The sequence below is a fragment of the Plodia interpunctella genome, chromosome 5 (assembly GCF_027563975.2).
Source record: "Plodia interpunctella isolate USDA-ARS_2022_Savannah chromosome 5, ilPloInte3.2, whole genome shotgun sequence".
In the NCBI taxonomy this organism is placed as follows: domain Eukaryota; kingdom Metazoa; phylum Arthropoda; class Insecta; order Lepidoptera; family Pyralidae; genus Plodia; species Plodia interpunctella.
This window is the reverse complement of record NC_071298.1, coordinates 8,668,951-8,686,940: the sequence shown is the minus strand read 5'-3', so window position 1 is coordinate 8,686,940 and position 17,990 is coordinate 8,668,951. Positions and strand designations below refer to the sequence as shown.

Here is a 17,990-nt window from a genome sequence, read left to right as displayed (position 1 = left end):
TTACGAATGTAATAAATACTGTATTATAGTTGTACTAGATTTTGCCCGCAGCTTCGCCCGCGTTTTTTACGTGAGTGCGATCGTAACTTATTTTTGACAATATTTCGGGTTTGAATAAGCAACGCATTGCGATGAAACCTATACCAGATCCATATGTTATACAACTGTGAAAATCGCATCAAATTCCATTTCGATAGACAAAAATTATAAAAAAATTGTCGAAGGCTACTTTCGAAAAAAAATTATAATTTTTTTTTCAATTACTACATAGAGTATGTTTACCAATTTTCAGCTTTTTAGCTTGAAATTTGTATTAAGTCCCCAAGTAAGCAATTTTTCACCCCTCTTTTGAAGGGGTTGAGGGTTAATTTTCAGAAAAATCTGAGTCACGTATTCATTGATTTGTTGTAAACAACTAAAATCCTAATTTTATAGTCACTAACTTTCATATAAAAGATTTTCACCCCTTTCACCCCCTACGGGGTAGAATTTCCAAAAATCCTCTGTTAGTGCTTATCTACACTCTTCCCAGGGAACCTACATGCCAAATTTCAGCTTCCTACGTCCGTAGTTTCGGCTGTACGTTGTCTGTCAGTCAGTCACTTACTAACGCAAGAGTTTTATATATATAGAAGATAGATAGATTTATATCAGGGAAATATTTAATATCAGATGAGAGATATAGAAACAGCAAGCGTCTACGACCACAGTTCTGTCTACGACATATCGTAGCAGTGCTACAGAACCGTAACTATACTACGCGAACTGCTACAAAAAATATATTAAAGTTTAAATCTTCTTCGATAATACAGCAATTAAAATTTTTAGAAACATTTAGATCAGTGATTTGGTTATAGATATATTGCTACGTATATATTTATTATAACAGATAACATTACGACTTCCATCTTCCACGGGGTAGACAAATATTCTCCAACTAGTCAAATCTATAAGATACTTTATATTTTACTTTATACTTTATATATAAAAGATACTTTTTTCTTAAGTCAAAAACAAAATTTTATATGGAGTTTGTATGACAGGAATGTGTTGTGACGTCATTTGGACGGATTTTGGAGTCAAAGACAATTCTAAAATAATTTAATTCATGAGACCGAAAAAAATTGTAAATCTCGTAATTAATAAAACTGATTAATTAATAAAAAATAGTGGGCACAAAGAGGCTGAAATGATGATGATGATGAATAAAACTGATTATTAAAGTGATATTTAATTAACGTATTAATTTAAATACCTTCATACATTTTATTTTTTTACACAGTCGAATAGCCAATTGCGAAATTCGAAGCCGTTAATCTAAGCACGCTAATCTGTAACGCGGGTTTATTGGTCAAATTGAAAATACTACTAAAATTTTATTCCTTGACTCTGCCCGCCTAGGGGGTAAAAAAGAGCAGAAAGACGCTTCATAATATTTAAACAAGAAGAATATCTGTCTGTCTGTTTGCAATAAACTCAATAACTACTGCAGATATTTTCGTGTGGTTTTCACCAATAGATAGTTTTATTCCTAAGGTAGATCTAGGTATCTAATTCATTATGTTTTTATCCGAGCAAAACCGAGACGGGCCGCTAGTATTAATTAAATTACTATTTTTTTATTGCTTTGTTAACTAGACTATAGAATTATTTATTTCTAGTCATTTGCGATTAATAAGAGTATTTAGTAGGAATTAATTTACGAAGACAAATTGGTGTAGAGCACGCAATTTTTCTTTTGTATTTTTTTTTTAATATGTGTGGTTTAAAACCCATACATTTCATAAAATGCAGGGTGACTTCTAAAATATATTGCGAGGTTTCACAGAACCAGAAAGCTGACATCATTTTGTCATGAATAAAAACATTAATTATTATATACCGTGCTGTTCTCAACCTTGACGTTGACAAAAAAAGAAAAGAAGAGAAACTTAAAAATATGCTCAAAAATGATTATCAAGTTTGTATTTTACTATCGATATTCGTTATAATAGACGCAAGTCTATGTCATGTGAGCAATGCCGCGTGCCCACCTCGCAAACCAAATGGTTGCCTGTAAAAAAACAACAGGATTTAATCATGATTTAATCATTATCTAACATTATTTTTGGTATAATAAAAAAAATCATTAGGTGTTCAAGTGGTGAATCATTCACCTATAAGTGAAATGAAAATTCTTAAAATGTTTTACCTTCAGTTTTGAACTGTCTTTGTCTTGTAATACCCTAAATTGAATAGACTTGCAAAATGTAGGTCAGTGCCTCGGCAAAGTGAGCGGAAGGAAAACGCATTATTCTAATTAAACTCAGTTTTCAACTGATAATATTTTGTTAGTGTATTACAGCACAGGAACTGTCTTTGGACGTCGATTAATATTATAATAGTACCTACCTAGATAAATCTTATTGCTTGTAAATATGAACTATTATTTGAAAAATAGTTCTATTCCTAATCCTCACTAACATTATAAATGCGAAAGTAAGTTTGTTTGTTACCTCTTCACGCTCTGTCTACTCAACCAATCTTCTTAAAATTTTGGATACTGGCCCCTTAACTTCTAACGATATGTTAGTACGGAGAAGGACATAGGGTACATAAAAGGTATTTCGTCTCGGAAGAATAACTGCTTCGCCCCGGGCAAATATACTTATATCCCAAGGCTATGCTTGCTACAAGGGATCAAAATAAAAGTATATTTGATTCGTCGCCAGATTCATTTACGACACGAGGTACAACAAAATTATGACATAGAACAAATACAATTTGGTAAAAAAAAGCGGTGCAAAAGAAAAACACGAATATTTTTTTAGGTATCAGGACTGATTCAGTAGCTTAGTGACAATACCTGGAACCTCGTCTAAATCCGTGTCATTTTCACGCCTTATATTAGAATCCTGGGGGATTACTTGGGAAGTCACGTCCTATAAACATATTGATAGCTTCGGCAGGGGTGCAAAATGTACGGGGCCAGTATGTGTAACGAAGAATAATGTACTTATTCTTATTACTCGGGATTATATTTCGGGATAAAAGGAAAACTGTTAAAACAATGTTAGGCACGTACGTTAGTCAACAGCAGATCAACCTACCCAAAGTCACCGCAAAATTGGCTTTATTGCCTCTGTATGTTCCCTGCAAAATATATTGATATGCAGTTCTCTCGCGGATGTCGTACGAGGTGACTAAAGGATAAGAACAACTTTAACAAATAATAGGCAACAACAGTACAAGCAACAAGCAAGAGCATTTACGTGAGGCAGGCCAGTCGTCAAATTTCACAGCCGGATTTTCAAAATGAAAATAAAACCCTGAGATGCGTGTCTTCATAATAGAGTTTGAAACCAATAATACGCGAAGACAATAGATAAAATCAATTAAAAATCTTAACAAACGTACCGAAAATCCAATAGTTTCGACCACGGCTACCAAATAGAATTCCTCCGGGCAGACGTAACCTGAGTAATTGACCACCAAACATTTAGATTTAGGTCAATAGAGCGCTTGGCGGGAATAACTGGACGTTCCGCATCCAGAACGTTACCAACTCTATCAATATTATATGGAATGTGAAAATCGTAAAGTTATTGGCATGGAATTAGTAGGTACTCGGAGTACCTATTCCATGGTTATTGGCAAAGATATAATGATAGATCGTTGTGGTACCGACCAATCATTGCCGTTTATCGGCGTTTTTCTTACAAATTTGAAAGAGATTTATAAATATACATGCAACCAGTATTATATTACAACAGTGATCTATTGCTTATTAAAATGTATACGATTATTAATGTTATCAAGAAACATAATACGATAACATATAAAATAAAACGTAGGTTGTTAAAATAAATATGTGATAATTATTACAGGTACCTAGGTGAAATAATTTAAAACTACAAAATTTAAATTGTATTACTCTATAGTGACGTCGTTTTAGTGTCATTTAGTATGGAACGTTTAGACGAGTCCAAGTATGTGGCATTTTATTTTCTCATATCGTTGAAAGAAACATCATTATTACAGTTTTTCACTAGTGTTTCTAATAATACAAAAGACTTCTAATAGTTACCAAAATAAAAAATGATTTTTACACGTGCCAAACCGGGACGGGCCGATAGTCTTGAATAAATAAAATATATATTGCACTATATCGCTTTGGGATCGAGACATTTTTGTAATGTAAAGGGTTATTTTGAATCGAAATCTAAAAAAATATCCAAAATCATTGGACGATATTATATTTATTAAGAATAGATGTTCAATAATCATTGGCATAGAGACAGGAAGGGAGGCGGGTCGGGGGGAGGTCGAGTGATCGGCCGTACTGAAGGACGTAGGTAAGTTGCCCTTCGCTTCACGATACACACTCACATACTCGAGCGGTAATAGAACTAAGTTATCAATTAATACGCAACACCCCATGGCCTACATCCAATACAGTGGCGCCCTGCGTCTCCGGAGTCCTGGAGTTTGTCTATAATTTGGCTATTTAGGCTTCACGTTATCACCGAATTAAGACAGATGCCGTCGCGAATGCATGAACATTGCATAGTTTGTATGAGTGATTTTATTTACCACAATTAAATATCAGCAATGTATCGAATCCGCCAAAGGCAAACTGTTCGCGAATAGTGTGGAGCTGGTATTATACAGGTGGCTTACACTAGCCAAATTTTCACAGCAGGTTTTGGTTACTAAATAACTGACTATCAACTGTTACGTACCTAATGCTTATAGCTTATTCGTAGTCCGCTTATTATACTTTTACAAATTTTGCAACAAAACTTGAATAAATAACACAGGTTTCCAAAATAACAAAAAATCAAACATACCGTAGTAGAATATAATACTTAATTATTTGTTATTATTTCGTAAGTATGATAAATTCTAGTATGAATTTACAGACTTCTTGAAGTAATTATAATAATCTTTATGTAATAAATCTGTTATACGAAACATTGTTTTGTTGGATGAAAATGTCAGCATAAATGTTTAAGATTTTTACCACTTATCTATACGTACTCACATTTGTCGTTCTTATGCATCTGATGCAAAATACACTATAATTTCACAGCAAATCACGGATTTTAATCACATTACAAGTTCATTTACCTACAAATGTTATCTACCAAATGACATAGCTACGTTTGATCACAGTGTTTACTCAATTAGTTTAGTGGATTTGCTACTACCTTCAAATGAGCCAAAAATGTCTAGAGTAAAATATATTGTTTCAGTGAATGGAATGTACATCGTTCCGTCTAACGTATTACTTGACTTTAGATAAGGCAATGTGTACTGAATAAAAAAATAATCCATATATTGATAGATATTCCATACAAATATATATCATAATTATATTATTTCCTTATAGCACTGAATTGTTTTTACCAGTAAAACGGGAAATTTTCGATAATTTAGACCGTCGTCACTACCATCCTTCAAAATTAAAAACCATTTTAAAATCTTAAAAATCAAATATTGATAAAATTTTACCCCCCCAACACAGATTATCCATAAATTAGGCAGTAAAAAGATTATTGTTTTTGTTGAAAATGGAAGGAGGGTATTTCACCCAGAGGTGTAAATTGGCACAGATTATTATAAGGTCCATTTTGCGGGTACACATACACATTTCAATTAAAAGATCATTAATAATGTGACCGTGGGAAATTTTGGAGGATATTATGGAAAATAGGATCTGAGGTGGTCAATATGTACTTACACAATTGTGGGCAAGACACTAATTACTTAATTAGATAAATACCATTTGATGCAGAATCTCTGTTGGTGTAAAAACATTCTTGTTTTGCGTGAGGTGTACTTATGAAAGATAAATCATTAGGTATGCGCTTGTTAAAGTACCACTTCTAAACCACGTTAAGCAATAATTAAATGCGGACGCAAAGACGGAAACCGTCTTTGCCTTTAATATAATATTCGATATCAATGTAGTTTCTTATTAGATACTTCACGTAGGCAGCATAATAAAGATATTATTTTAATTATCTAGTTACTAGGGACAGTTGCACCGTCAAATTTGATGTATAACAGGCGCATAAAAGGCAAAATGGCGTAGGTACTTTGCGTTTTTCTGCGCACGTCAAAGTTGACGGTGAAACCCACCCTATATATTTATAAGATTTATTTATTCTTTGGCGGCAATTTTGACACTAAACGTTCACAAGTACGACAATAAAATTGCTGTAATACGTACTCACTATACACTAGGAATGGAACACGGCATGTTTCATGTTTCTGTTGACGTTCAAAATTGCATTAATAAATTAATTAACTAGTATTTGTCACTTTCGCTAACTGTGATTTATTCATGACCACATTTATGCCGCTGTTGAAGAAATCCATCATACATCCAAATGATATTCTGCACACTTTTTGGACGATATTTTGGTTTTTCACGTAGAATTAAAAGTTATTCTAGCTACAAGTGAAGATAGTAACTGCGAACTGGTAATTAATTTATTAAGTACATTACATAAGTTTTTGTATGTTATTTTTCATGTTTTTTAACTAATTCTCATTTGGCTTTTACGAATAGGAAATTGTATTCATAGCTCAAAACGGAAGAATCAATAATTTTGCCACATGTATGTTTTCATTGGCCAACATGTGGCCCATAGATCATCACAGTCTAACATTACAGAAGCATTAGATTAAAACCCACACAATCGCCGGGCTGTCCACATTGTGGTAGCAGGAATGGATCGCGGCAAAAACGGCCAACATCTCGGTGCGTACGACAGAAAAATGACCTATCACTTCACGACACTGACAAATTACAACAGTACCTACAGCATAGGGTTTCCCCGATGTTCTATTAACATAACAGCTTTGGCCTCGAGGCCTACATAAATAGGCAAAAAATCCCTGGGTGCGTTCCAAGCGGGCCGCCTGGGAATCTGGGTCTTTTGGGATAGAAGGCAGACGCGACGGCGCCGGTTGCCTTCGACTTCCCGGCGCCAATAAGGATTGTTCACATCAGATGACGGAGGTGATAGTCACGTGTCTTGAATAGTGCAGACTGTAAAAGACTATAAAATATCTACCATAGATTGTATTTTCGTGTGCGCAAAGCGCCCGGTGACCGATGTCGGATGTCAATTATATCATTGCTATTAATTCAATTTTACAATACAAATAAAAACATTGATTCAAGAGGAAGGTTTATATTGCACTAGTGCGAAGCCGGGGCAGGGAGCCGCTAGTGAGATATATAATAGTTTACATGTACTTATATATTTTTTATTTAAACACCTCTCACTATAATTTATCTTTCAGTTTTCCCAAAAGTTGATTTTAAGAGAATATCCTTCCTTTGTACCAATTGCCTAAAAATGTTTGAATTTAATTAATTAAAAATGCTTATTTGCCAATATACGTACTGGTCAATAAATAAAATATGATTAGGGCAATATTATTTATCGTCGCTTGTATGGCTAATAATTTTCTAAATAAAAATGTGTCATCCACCCTTGGGTTCACCTTTCTCTTAACTCTGAATCCCACACAATGACGTCATATTCCATTTCAGTAATATATCGTTTCATTCACGAAATACTTAAACCCAATAACCAAATATATTTCAATTCTCCCTCCTGTATTTTCATTTTTTTTTAAATCATATACCGTTAAATGCACTCATCATGATGTAGCAGTAGCATACTTACTATACTACTGCAGCAGGTTCCCGTAGGATAATTGAAAAACTAATTATGAATCAAAAATGCCTCAGAATCCCGGGTTAACATTTTACAGACATTTCGTCCCGGAAAATGAGGAGGGCCCTGTAGGAAAATTAGATACATTTCATCCCGGTAAATGGTCAGGTTCCCGTAGGTAAAGTCTGATATAGATATAATGGGCGCAGTATGTATCAATATATCAGTATAAAACTTTTTCGTTAATGAGTGACTGACTGGCTGACTGACTGACTGACAGACAACATACACCCGAAATTGCTGGGCGGGAAGCTGAAATTTGGCATGTAGGTGAGTGTAGGTAAGCACTAAGAGAGGATTTTTGGAAATTCTGCTCCGAAGGGGGTGAAACGGGTGAAATCTGTAAATATGAAAGTTCTACACCGTTGAAGTTAGTGACTTGAAAATTTGGATTTTGGTTGTTTACAACAAAGTAATGAATACATGTTTCAGATTTTTCTAAAAATTAACCCTCAAACCCTTCATAAGGGGTTGAAAGATTGTATATATAGGACTTAATACAAATTTCAAGATAAAAAGCTGAAAATTGGCACACTTACTTTTTGTAGCAAATAACAGTAAGAGTAAATACGAAAAATGTTTAATTTACGTTTCTGGTTAATAAAAAACCGGGACGTAAAACGTCATGGAAAATGGGACGGCACGCGTTGCAGAAAGCGGGAGTGAGAGTAGGAGCGGGAAATGGGAAACAGGACGGGACACATTGCAAAAAACATGATGGCACAATATGTAGGAAACGGTACAGGATATTTACTTTACATTACATGGCAGGAAGCGGGATTGGACAAGTTTACGGGACGAGACACGCAGCGGGAAACAGAAAATAGAAGTTACGATGAGAAAAAATCCGAATTTGAATCATATATGTTTACCAGTACGCGATAAAATTACTGAGATTTTGCTATGAAATTCACGCGGGCGAAGCCGCGGGCAAAAGCTAGTTTTAGTAATAAAATTTAAACTGCTTAGTTAGGGCCCTCAAATATTTTTTGCATCAGGGCATGTGGTTATTTAGTTACGCCGCTGGCCCTATTCCCGATATCATTGCTATTTCTCGTCGTTCGAATACAAAGTTATTTCGATACAAAAAATCTTGAACTTCGCAACAGTTGCGTAAGATCTGCAACTCGGCATCTGGAGGGTGGCCAGATCAGCGTCCTTCGACGAGACGACGACGTGGCGACGGCGCGGCGCCTTCGAGACAATAGGGCTGCCACCAAGCTCGTCATAACACACGTGATTCATTACTATATTTGGTTATGTTTTATTGACCATTTGTCAATAGAGAACCAATATAATTTTCACCAATAAAGTAGCCAATAAAATCCTCTCTCATCTCACTCATCTGAACGCTTTACCGATTGGTTCCGTAGTCGTTAAGGGTCGGTGCCCCACTTTTTCGTCAAGCCAATAAAATCATATTTTACTAATATTACGAGTTTATTAATTCAATAGATGATTGCCACGTGTTCCTCTTCGACCAACCTTGTCATCAAATAATTTGAAATTACAAATGAATATTTGTGTTGTGAGCCTATTTCTATAGATGTATGTTTGTTACTCAGATACGCAAATTGTATTGTGTATTAAAGTAAATAGTTTCGATGGCGGCTGAAGGGGTCGATTGGTAATTTTAATCCCGAATATCTCTTGAAAGCTGAACCTTAATCGTAGCAAGTCATTTTGATAAAAATCACAGAATTGTCAACACTACTAACAGAATTTCCAAGTTATGGTTTGGAAATGCGACGGAGGAAGTTGAATGAATACCGCGGTCGTGTTGCTATTAATATTGTTTTTCTGGGAACCAATCAATTATTTTACGACCACTCGTAATATTTCCACTGAGCTACTTATCACGATTAAGGCTATAAAAATTGTATTGAGGTAATATGCATGAATGCTCTGTTCCTCAATCATAGTGTATTCTCAACACTGTGGCTTAAGTCGTTGAAGGAAAAGGATTTGATAATTAGAATATTTATTCAATTGATTTTTTAATTTGAATAATTGAATTATTGATTATTAGCGAGATTTAGTATTTTTCCTGATTAACCACGGAAGTATTGCAATATAGAATATTGCTCACTTAAATAAATTAGCAATTTCTAGAAGAGTAAAATGAGAAATGCTAATATCTAATTAGGTACGTTTAGTATTTTACCGCATTATTATTATAAAAATCAATTAAGTTTTCTAAAACGTTTATTCAATTTATTTGAATTCGTAAAAAATATGAATATACTTCTTACTTTTTTAAAATCGTTTAAAAATTGTTCACTCGACCTGCTCATACATCACTTCTAACACCAACTTTTCAAGGCAGGTAAGTATGCAGAAATTGCCTTCGAAAACACTTGTTAATTATATTGTTTGCAGTAATTTAGCCAGCTATTACTTACATTTGCGACTTTAATTGCTCATTGCTAGTACTTTTTGTAGCAGATCTAGGTCACTGCAGTCTTGTGACAATTTACGGCTCCAAAAGTACAAATTCCTTTACCAGGAACAAAATTGATGTATCCTATAAAATATGAGTTTCAAATAGTATCGACATTAAATTTTATCAGTATTAAAAGGGATTTTAACAGTTCTTTTTTAATTTTTTAAATATTGATCCACTTATCACGTGACCAAACAGTTGTTTGTCGCCCGTAGCAAGTTTGTAATACGACATAAGTATCGTCATAACGACGTCATGAGAAATATTGCACATTCTGTATGCAGGTACACTGTCTGTATGTCATGAATAGTAACTATATCAATGAAGACGTTACAATACGATATATTGCTGTATATCGAGCGTCCGAGGTCATAAAAATATCTGAATAGATTCTTAGCTTGACTTACTCGCGCGTTATTACCATATTACATAAAGGCATTATAAGATATTTTTTATTGAAAAAGAAATACATTAAAATTATCAGAAAAGAGTTTAGAGTATGTTTCACCTAGACTATTTTTTCAGCAAGGACTCGCAGATCTAAGACAGAATGAAGATACGTAGCTAGAAGTGTGTCTAAATAGACGCGAACGACTAGCAAACCCGAATAGGTGGGGGCAATTAGGGATTTTCGGCGGTAAGATTATTTACTTGAAAAGTAAACCTCAAATTTTTAAGTAGGTAGGTAGGTAGTAGGTAATCTATGTTAAAGATTTTCACCCTTTAGTCACATCATATAACATCCACAGGAGAATATGAAGAGGTCCAATTATAAAAGGGGACAACACGCACCGCCTTGTAAATAATACGTCATTCGATCATATTAATAGACCAGGGAAAGTATGGCTTCAATGTTTGATGTACATTCTATATTCTACTGCAAACCCATGTCAAGTTATCCTGAATGGACCTCTATGCTACGATAATACAGGTCAGTTTGCGTCGAATTTGATACGCTGATGGCGGTACAGCTTGTTATAGGTCACTGAAAATTAGCAGCTTTTCACTAAGTCGACGAGGGACCTATTTTTAAACAAATATTTATAAAATTGTTGTGTGTATAGTAATAATTTTATATATAAACAACAGAAGTATATACATTATATTATTCATTCATTCATTTCAGCCTTTTTCTGCCAACTGTCCTCTACCTATCATTCAAGTACAACCTGCCACTTTTATTATATCGCCCACCCATCTCATCGCAAGTTGTCTGACATTTCTTCCACCTGTCCTAGCCACCTATCATCACACCGACGTTCTTGGTGTTCGCTCCCAGAATCAATTAGGATTACCTTATGTATATATTTTACAGAATTTTGACTATTTATTTTTATTGTAAGACGTATTGTATTTTGTGTAAAGATAATATTAAGTATGGTATGAAAGGAACATGACTAACTATGATATTATTTATTTATCTCATTATCATCTCTTTGAATATTATACTTTCGCATCTAATGACGACTATACACTATCAGCATTGTACGGCAAAAGCACTAAAGTTTAGTGATACATTGCCGGTTTTTCCTTGCAGAAAGAAAAGATCACATGCAAACTATACGGCGGCAATCCGTCTCAGTGCCAACACCTTAATGCCAATAATTCCAAAATCCACTTTTTACACCGAATGCTAGTGCTGTTTTCTGTTGATAACATTGCAGTAATATTTCCTTTCACATTTGAGACCAAATTTGACATACAGAATAAAATCTACTATTATACAAAGTAACTCTAGAACTAGGATACTTTATACAGAAAGGCTCGGAGCGGAACTCCGTAAAATGTAGTGTATTATTGCGTCTCCCCTTGTCTATATTTAGCTAGTATGTTTGCAAATGATCGTGTAACTACATTTTACATGAAATTTCGTTTTGGCAAAGCTTTTAGCTTGTTACGTAGTGCATAAGGTTCAGAAATGTGATTACGTATATTTTGCGCTTCACTTTACTGATATCGTATGGTGTTAGAAATTACAAGTTTTTGATTTTAGTAACACTAGTTTGTTAGCTAATAATTACTTCTCATTTGGCTTTACTTTAAAAAAATTATTGACATTTGACGTTGTCAAAACGAAATGTCGTTTTGATAACTGACAATTTTTGAATGACGGATCGGATTCATTTCTGATTCATTCGGTTACCTTCGTTGACGCAGGATACTTGTGAGATTGTGGATAAAGGAATAAAATATCATAAATACTGTTTATTGAGTATTATTTCCGACTTACCTCTGAATTAATCTAACTAGTTGTTCGTCGCCTTAGACCTCGCGAACACAATAAATTTTTACAAAATTATGAATATTTCAAAAACAACTGAATCGATTTTGATGCCCTACGATCTTAAAAATTCTATTGACAGATTCTACATACCTGATTTTATCAAAAGCAGACCAACGGTTCGAAAGTTACGCGTTACAAACAAACAAACATACATCAATTTTTTTTTTTCCTCAAATTGATTTGTATACTTCGCTCGCTTCGCTCGCTCGGTCAATGATTTTTATGGTACATAACAAAAAAACATATTGGACGTCTTCATGCACGGCACGTAAGTATAATAGAAAATGATAACTTTCTCTCTACTGTTGCATCTCTTTCTGTTGCAGCGACAGATTCTTTCGCCTTTCCCAATCAGCACAGATCAGCCTAAAATGAGAATACCTTTTTCGTCCTTATAAACAACTTTCAGAAATTCAGCTGAAACTACTTATAGAGAGGACCAATACCAATTTTATTATAATTTGCGGCACTCCGTGAATATATAATCTCTGCTAATTATTACGGCCACATAACCCCGTCTTACAACCTATGAAAGTATATTATTAATTAACTAGCTACTACTACTTCCATGTCGGATTGATCAAACATCAAACACATTACGCTTGTTCTATCCAGTTTATTAGTATGCATAACACAAGTAATGTAACGTAAGTAACCAGTAGGTAATGCAATCTTTACAGACCCATTACTGAATGGACGGTGGCGAGTTTACGACCGTCGTGCACGCCATACTTCGACCGTGTGTCTATGGTTCCACAGAGTATATAGAACTACAGTGCCAGTGCCCATTCATTACTAAAATGTGGCTGAGTAGAATAAGGGTTTTATTAACACTGGACACACCAGATGACTAAACTGCCAGATGCTATGTTGCCATTGGTCAGTAATTTAGCACTTTCAGTCAGGTACCAAATCTAGTGGGGATAAAATCCAGATAATCTTTATTTTGACTGTTCCATTTCTATAGAATGTACTGGTGTTATTCTAAATTTATAGTTCAATTATTACTTAATCGAAGGAAGCGGAACAGGAAACCAAGATATAGTTACAAAAGGCAAATAAAAGAAAAAGTTTGATAGTTTCGTATTAAGCAGTGAACCAATTGGTTATCGAGATAGAGCAAAGGAAGGAACTCCACCGACAAGAGCCTCGCTTCTTGATGATCAGCTTTTACAGTCAAAGCCGAGACTTCGTCTGTGCAATATAATCAAAATCGGTCCAGCAGTTCAACCATTAACGCGTAACTTACAGACTTTCTCATTCATAAATGTTAATACGGATTATGAAATCCCATTTTGTAAACACTCTGCACGCTGTCGTCCCCACCCCTCGCGCTATCGATGGCGGCTCTGTGACGGTCATTTTTGGCGGGAAATTGGCCTATATCCGATCTCGGCACTTCGCGATACGTTTGTCGACCTGCTGCTGTGCCGATAAGCCTGATGACGTTCATCAGGATTTTTTTTTTAAATCCAGTTTGTAACTGTATATTTTTATGCGTTTATAGTTTTCTTTCTCATTTGAGTGCTATCGAAGTGCGAAGAAGAGAGAAATATTCATTTTTCTTCTGCACTTCGCATATACATATGAAACTATTGAAAGAAGGAAACGAAGTCTCAAGTTTTGTCATAGGTAATTCAGGTTTAGTAACAGGTTGCTAGCCTGTCATCGTCTGATTTTATATGCGTGAAGAAGTGCTCATCGCGCCATTTCACACACCGGTGAACGAAATAGTCAACTAGTTTTCCTCGCGATTCCTTCACCAAAGCAAATGGTGTTCTAAGAAAACTCATGTAGCATGAGTAGGACAATGATAATAACTAATCGTAATGGGTAGATTACGAACTCCACACTTACAAACGTATTAAATACCAATAAAGTGGAGCACGGCACCTGCGCGTCACAGTGTACGCTCATAGCGTGTGACGTCCAAACTGGATTATCAGTTGAGCCACTAGCACACTGTGTGTACGAAGCAACTTTATTACTCTATGGCCACGCCGCCATTGCACTGTTTTCACAGATAATTTCCTTTTCCAGCTGTATTTTGTTGATACATGTAATGTACGGTAGAAAGCACATCAACAACACAACAAGTCGACTGGTACATTGTGCATAGTAAATTGATTATTACTATTCAGTTACTTAACAAATTTGTTCAGATATAGTTTCAACAATTGCTTACAAGTATAATTATTTCTATTCAATTATATTCTTTACTATGTACGTAATATTCTCTGGTATTTTTTTTTATTTAAAATTGTCTTCAAATTAATTTTTTTATGAGTGTAAATGGTGGAATTTATTCAAATGGTTTTTCTAAAGATGAGACGGGAAAAAAACGCACTGTGAAAAAGATAAAACAATTATGAAAGAGTGACAGACAGAGAGACAGACTTTCGCATTTATAATATTTGTATAGAGGTATGAATTTCTGATACACTTTAATCAAAATTACAAAAACATATTTTGTAACGTAATACAATTGATCAAATAAATAGACAACGTGTTTATGAATTTTAAAAATGCAAAATCTATTGCTGCATGGAGTGTGTATGTTTTTTGTATGTAGATATACTGTATGTTGTGCATTGTACATAACCCACTCGAGTGGAAAATGTACAATACTGTAAGTAAATAAATAAATTCTGAAGTGCCACTTATTCTTTTTTTCGTTATGGCTTTTTAATATTGTTTGAGACCTGTTTGTGGCCACTATTATTGCTGTGTCGTTAGCCTTGTAGAAGTCCTCCATGGTACATGAAGTGCCCTATCTGTCCGATAGGGCACGACATTAGGTAAAAAGCTAGATTACATTTTTTCAATACCCTTTTAATTGTTTTTCCGCACATAAACAGTGCTCACGTAGGATTGATCTAATTGTCTCACTGTCATCTTCGTGCCGTGGGAAACCATCTGAACAAATATTTCTTGTTATTGTGAAATGTTTATTCGGACGATGTGAATAATTAAGGGCTAACTATTGCAAAATACTTAACTGAAAAAAAAATGGTAAATATTTTTTGTTAGACTGTTCGAATATACTTTTGGTAGGTATTTAAATGTTTAATATTTGCTTATATTGATTTTACAGAAATGTAAGAAATAAGTGTATGGGTATACTTATTCGGCAGGTATGAAGCCAGGTATGAACCTACCTGTGAAATTAAATTTTCCCAAGTATTTGAATAATTAAAGAGCGATGTACATCTAAAACAGGTCTGCAATTTATTCACATAAAAATATAAAGTATTTAATCAAATTAGAATATCCATAAGTAATTTTCGAGACGATTTTTACAATAATATATAATAACTGAAATTTTAAAGCTTCAAACAAACATATTTAGTATTTCAAGTAAATACATGGTTTTAGTATATTTATTCCAGAAATGAGACCAAATGTAACCTATTAGGAATTTATCCAAGTTGAAATTTTTTTCACCTTTAGCAATTTTCTGTCCCACATTAACGTTATCATCCACCTAATATTATTTCCAAAGATACTTTGTTAATCATTAAGTTATTCAAACACGATGACGGTGAAAGCTATGTAAATGTAAAATCATAAAGAGCTGGCGTTGAGCCTACCACGTGCACGGCCCGGGCGATTGCGTTAAAATAAATATTAGTAGCGTATTTCGGAACGCAAGTTTCAGTCAGCCGGCTGCTCCATAAGTGCGACAAAGACGGGAAGAGATAAAATCCCAAGTGAGAGCGAGATGTGACGAGTTTATCCGATCGATAGCCGCAGCCGCAGAGTGCCGCTCTCGTGACGTCACGCGCCCGTCTCGTCATCTTTGACTCTGTTCAAGAAATTGCCACTACATTTCTTTATAAGGCCGAAACGATTTGTAGTTCGTGCAAATACTTAGTGATTCATAGCCATATGAAATATATTTTATAATGTAGTACATATTTTGAGTTCTTGAAAACTTTTCGTTGTCCAAACAATATTATTTTTAAAGGAGTTCGAAAGCAAATATGCGACAATGTAGAACAAAAATATGACGTAACTTTGTTTGATTCTTGTTAGGGAGAAAATTTCCGCGAAACATATTGATTTGACAGTTCATTGAAAATTCCGGGAAACTTCTGCGATTCACGGCCTTTTTGTGGCATACTGGATCGTGAAAGTGAAAAGTCAGTCCCGATCGGCGTAACGTAAACAACTGGGAAACCCCATATTTTAATTACATGCTGTTTACATATTAACAATCCTGATTTAATTCTATTAGGAATGCTTTTGAAGTATAAAATTGTGACGTCACAAGATATCATTATCACTCAAACACCATATAAATTGTAGTTCTTGACATTAGAAAAAAGTATATGATTTGATTAATTGGAAAATAACCTATCATTAATATTACCTAGAAAGAAAAAAATATTACAAAAACAAAAGTTAAAGTAAAAATAATAATAGCAAAAAATAACAAAATTTTTCTCGAATTACAAAACACTCGAAGGTCGTAGCCAGTGTGCTACGCCGTAGCAGTTCTACGAACTGGTGCAATGAGGTACATCATGTTAAAATGTCGTCATCGCATGAATCAGATTGTTTCGCGTTAATCAAAATCATAATGAAAGTGCAACATTTCGAAGGTGACTAAATGTTAAATGACTGTGCATATTTAGAGTGACTTCTCAGAATTTCCCTTACTTGAGTTTGGGAATTTCGTTTTATTCACACATTACGGGAGGTGCTACAATCGTACTTCCTACTAATATTATAAATGCGAAAGTTTGTGAGGATGTATATGTGTATGTATGTATGTTTGTTACTCTTTCACGAAAAGTCTAATTTACGGATTGTTACGAAATTTGGTTACGAGTAGAATATAACCTGGAATAACACGTAAGGTAATTTTTCTCCCGAAATTCTCACAGGAGCGAAGACCAGGCTTGCTAGTTTTCTAAATCGTTGCGAAACATTTTCTTTAGAACGCCATACAGCAACATGCATACCGGTAGAAATCTAGTAACACAATAATAAATAACTGAAATATAAAAAAAAAACTTTAAAAATAACGCCGTATTAAGAAGCGTATTTCCAAAATTGATTATAAGCGCTCCTCATACTGAAAAGGTATTTAATTTTAAATCTTATCAATTTTAAATCTTACAATACAAGAGCCTCGTGTTGCAGCTACTTGAATACAGACGGTACCCATCTAGTGAAGCATTCCTATAGCGATGCGAAACGATCTCGTGCGTCATCGGGTGACGTCACTCGCGCTAATTGATAATTAATTAGAAATAGGTTAGTGTAAGTACTGCGGCGTATTGTTATTAACCTTTCTCTCATTCTCGTGTTTTCCCTCTCGGTTACATTCAGAACTTTACTTTCATGTAAAAAAAACAAATCACTGCTCGTAGATTACAAAATCTATAAGAATTCTATAAATTGAAAATAAAATAAGATACTTAATTATTACGTTTTATGGAAAGTAGTTCACTAAAACATCACTAGATAGCGCTAGTAAGAATGCCTATTGTTAAACATACCAAAATTTAATAAATTAGAC

General features: G+C 34.4%; 1 protein-coding gene and 1 long non-coding RNA gene across 16 annotated transcripts in view; one reads left to right on the top strand and one right to left on the bottom strand.

The window, feature by feature from the left end:
* Positions 1–17,990, bottom strand: part of cac (cacophony) — a 135,286-nt gene that overhangs the window by 32,168 nt on the left and 85,128 nt on the right. The window lies entirely within an intron of this gene.
* LOC128669670 (uncharacterized) lies at positions 9,673–11,670 on the top strand. The gene is made up of 3 exons (XR_008404682.1): positions 9,673–9,882; positions 10,705–10,816; positions 10,929–11,670. It is a non-coding gene; the product is annotated as an uncharacterized LOC128669670 (long non-coding RNA).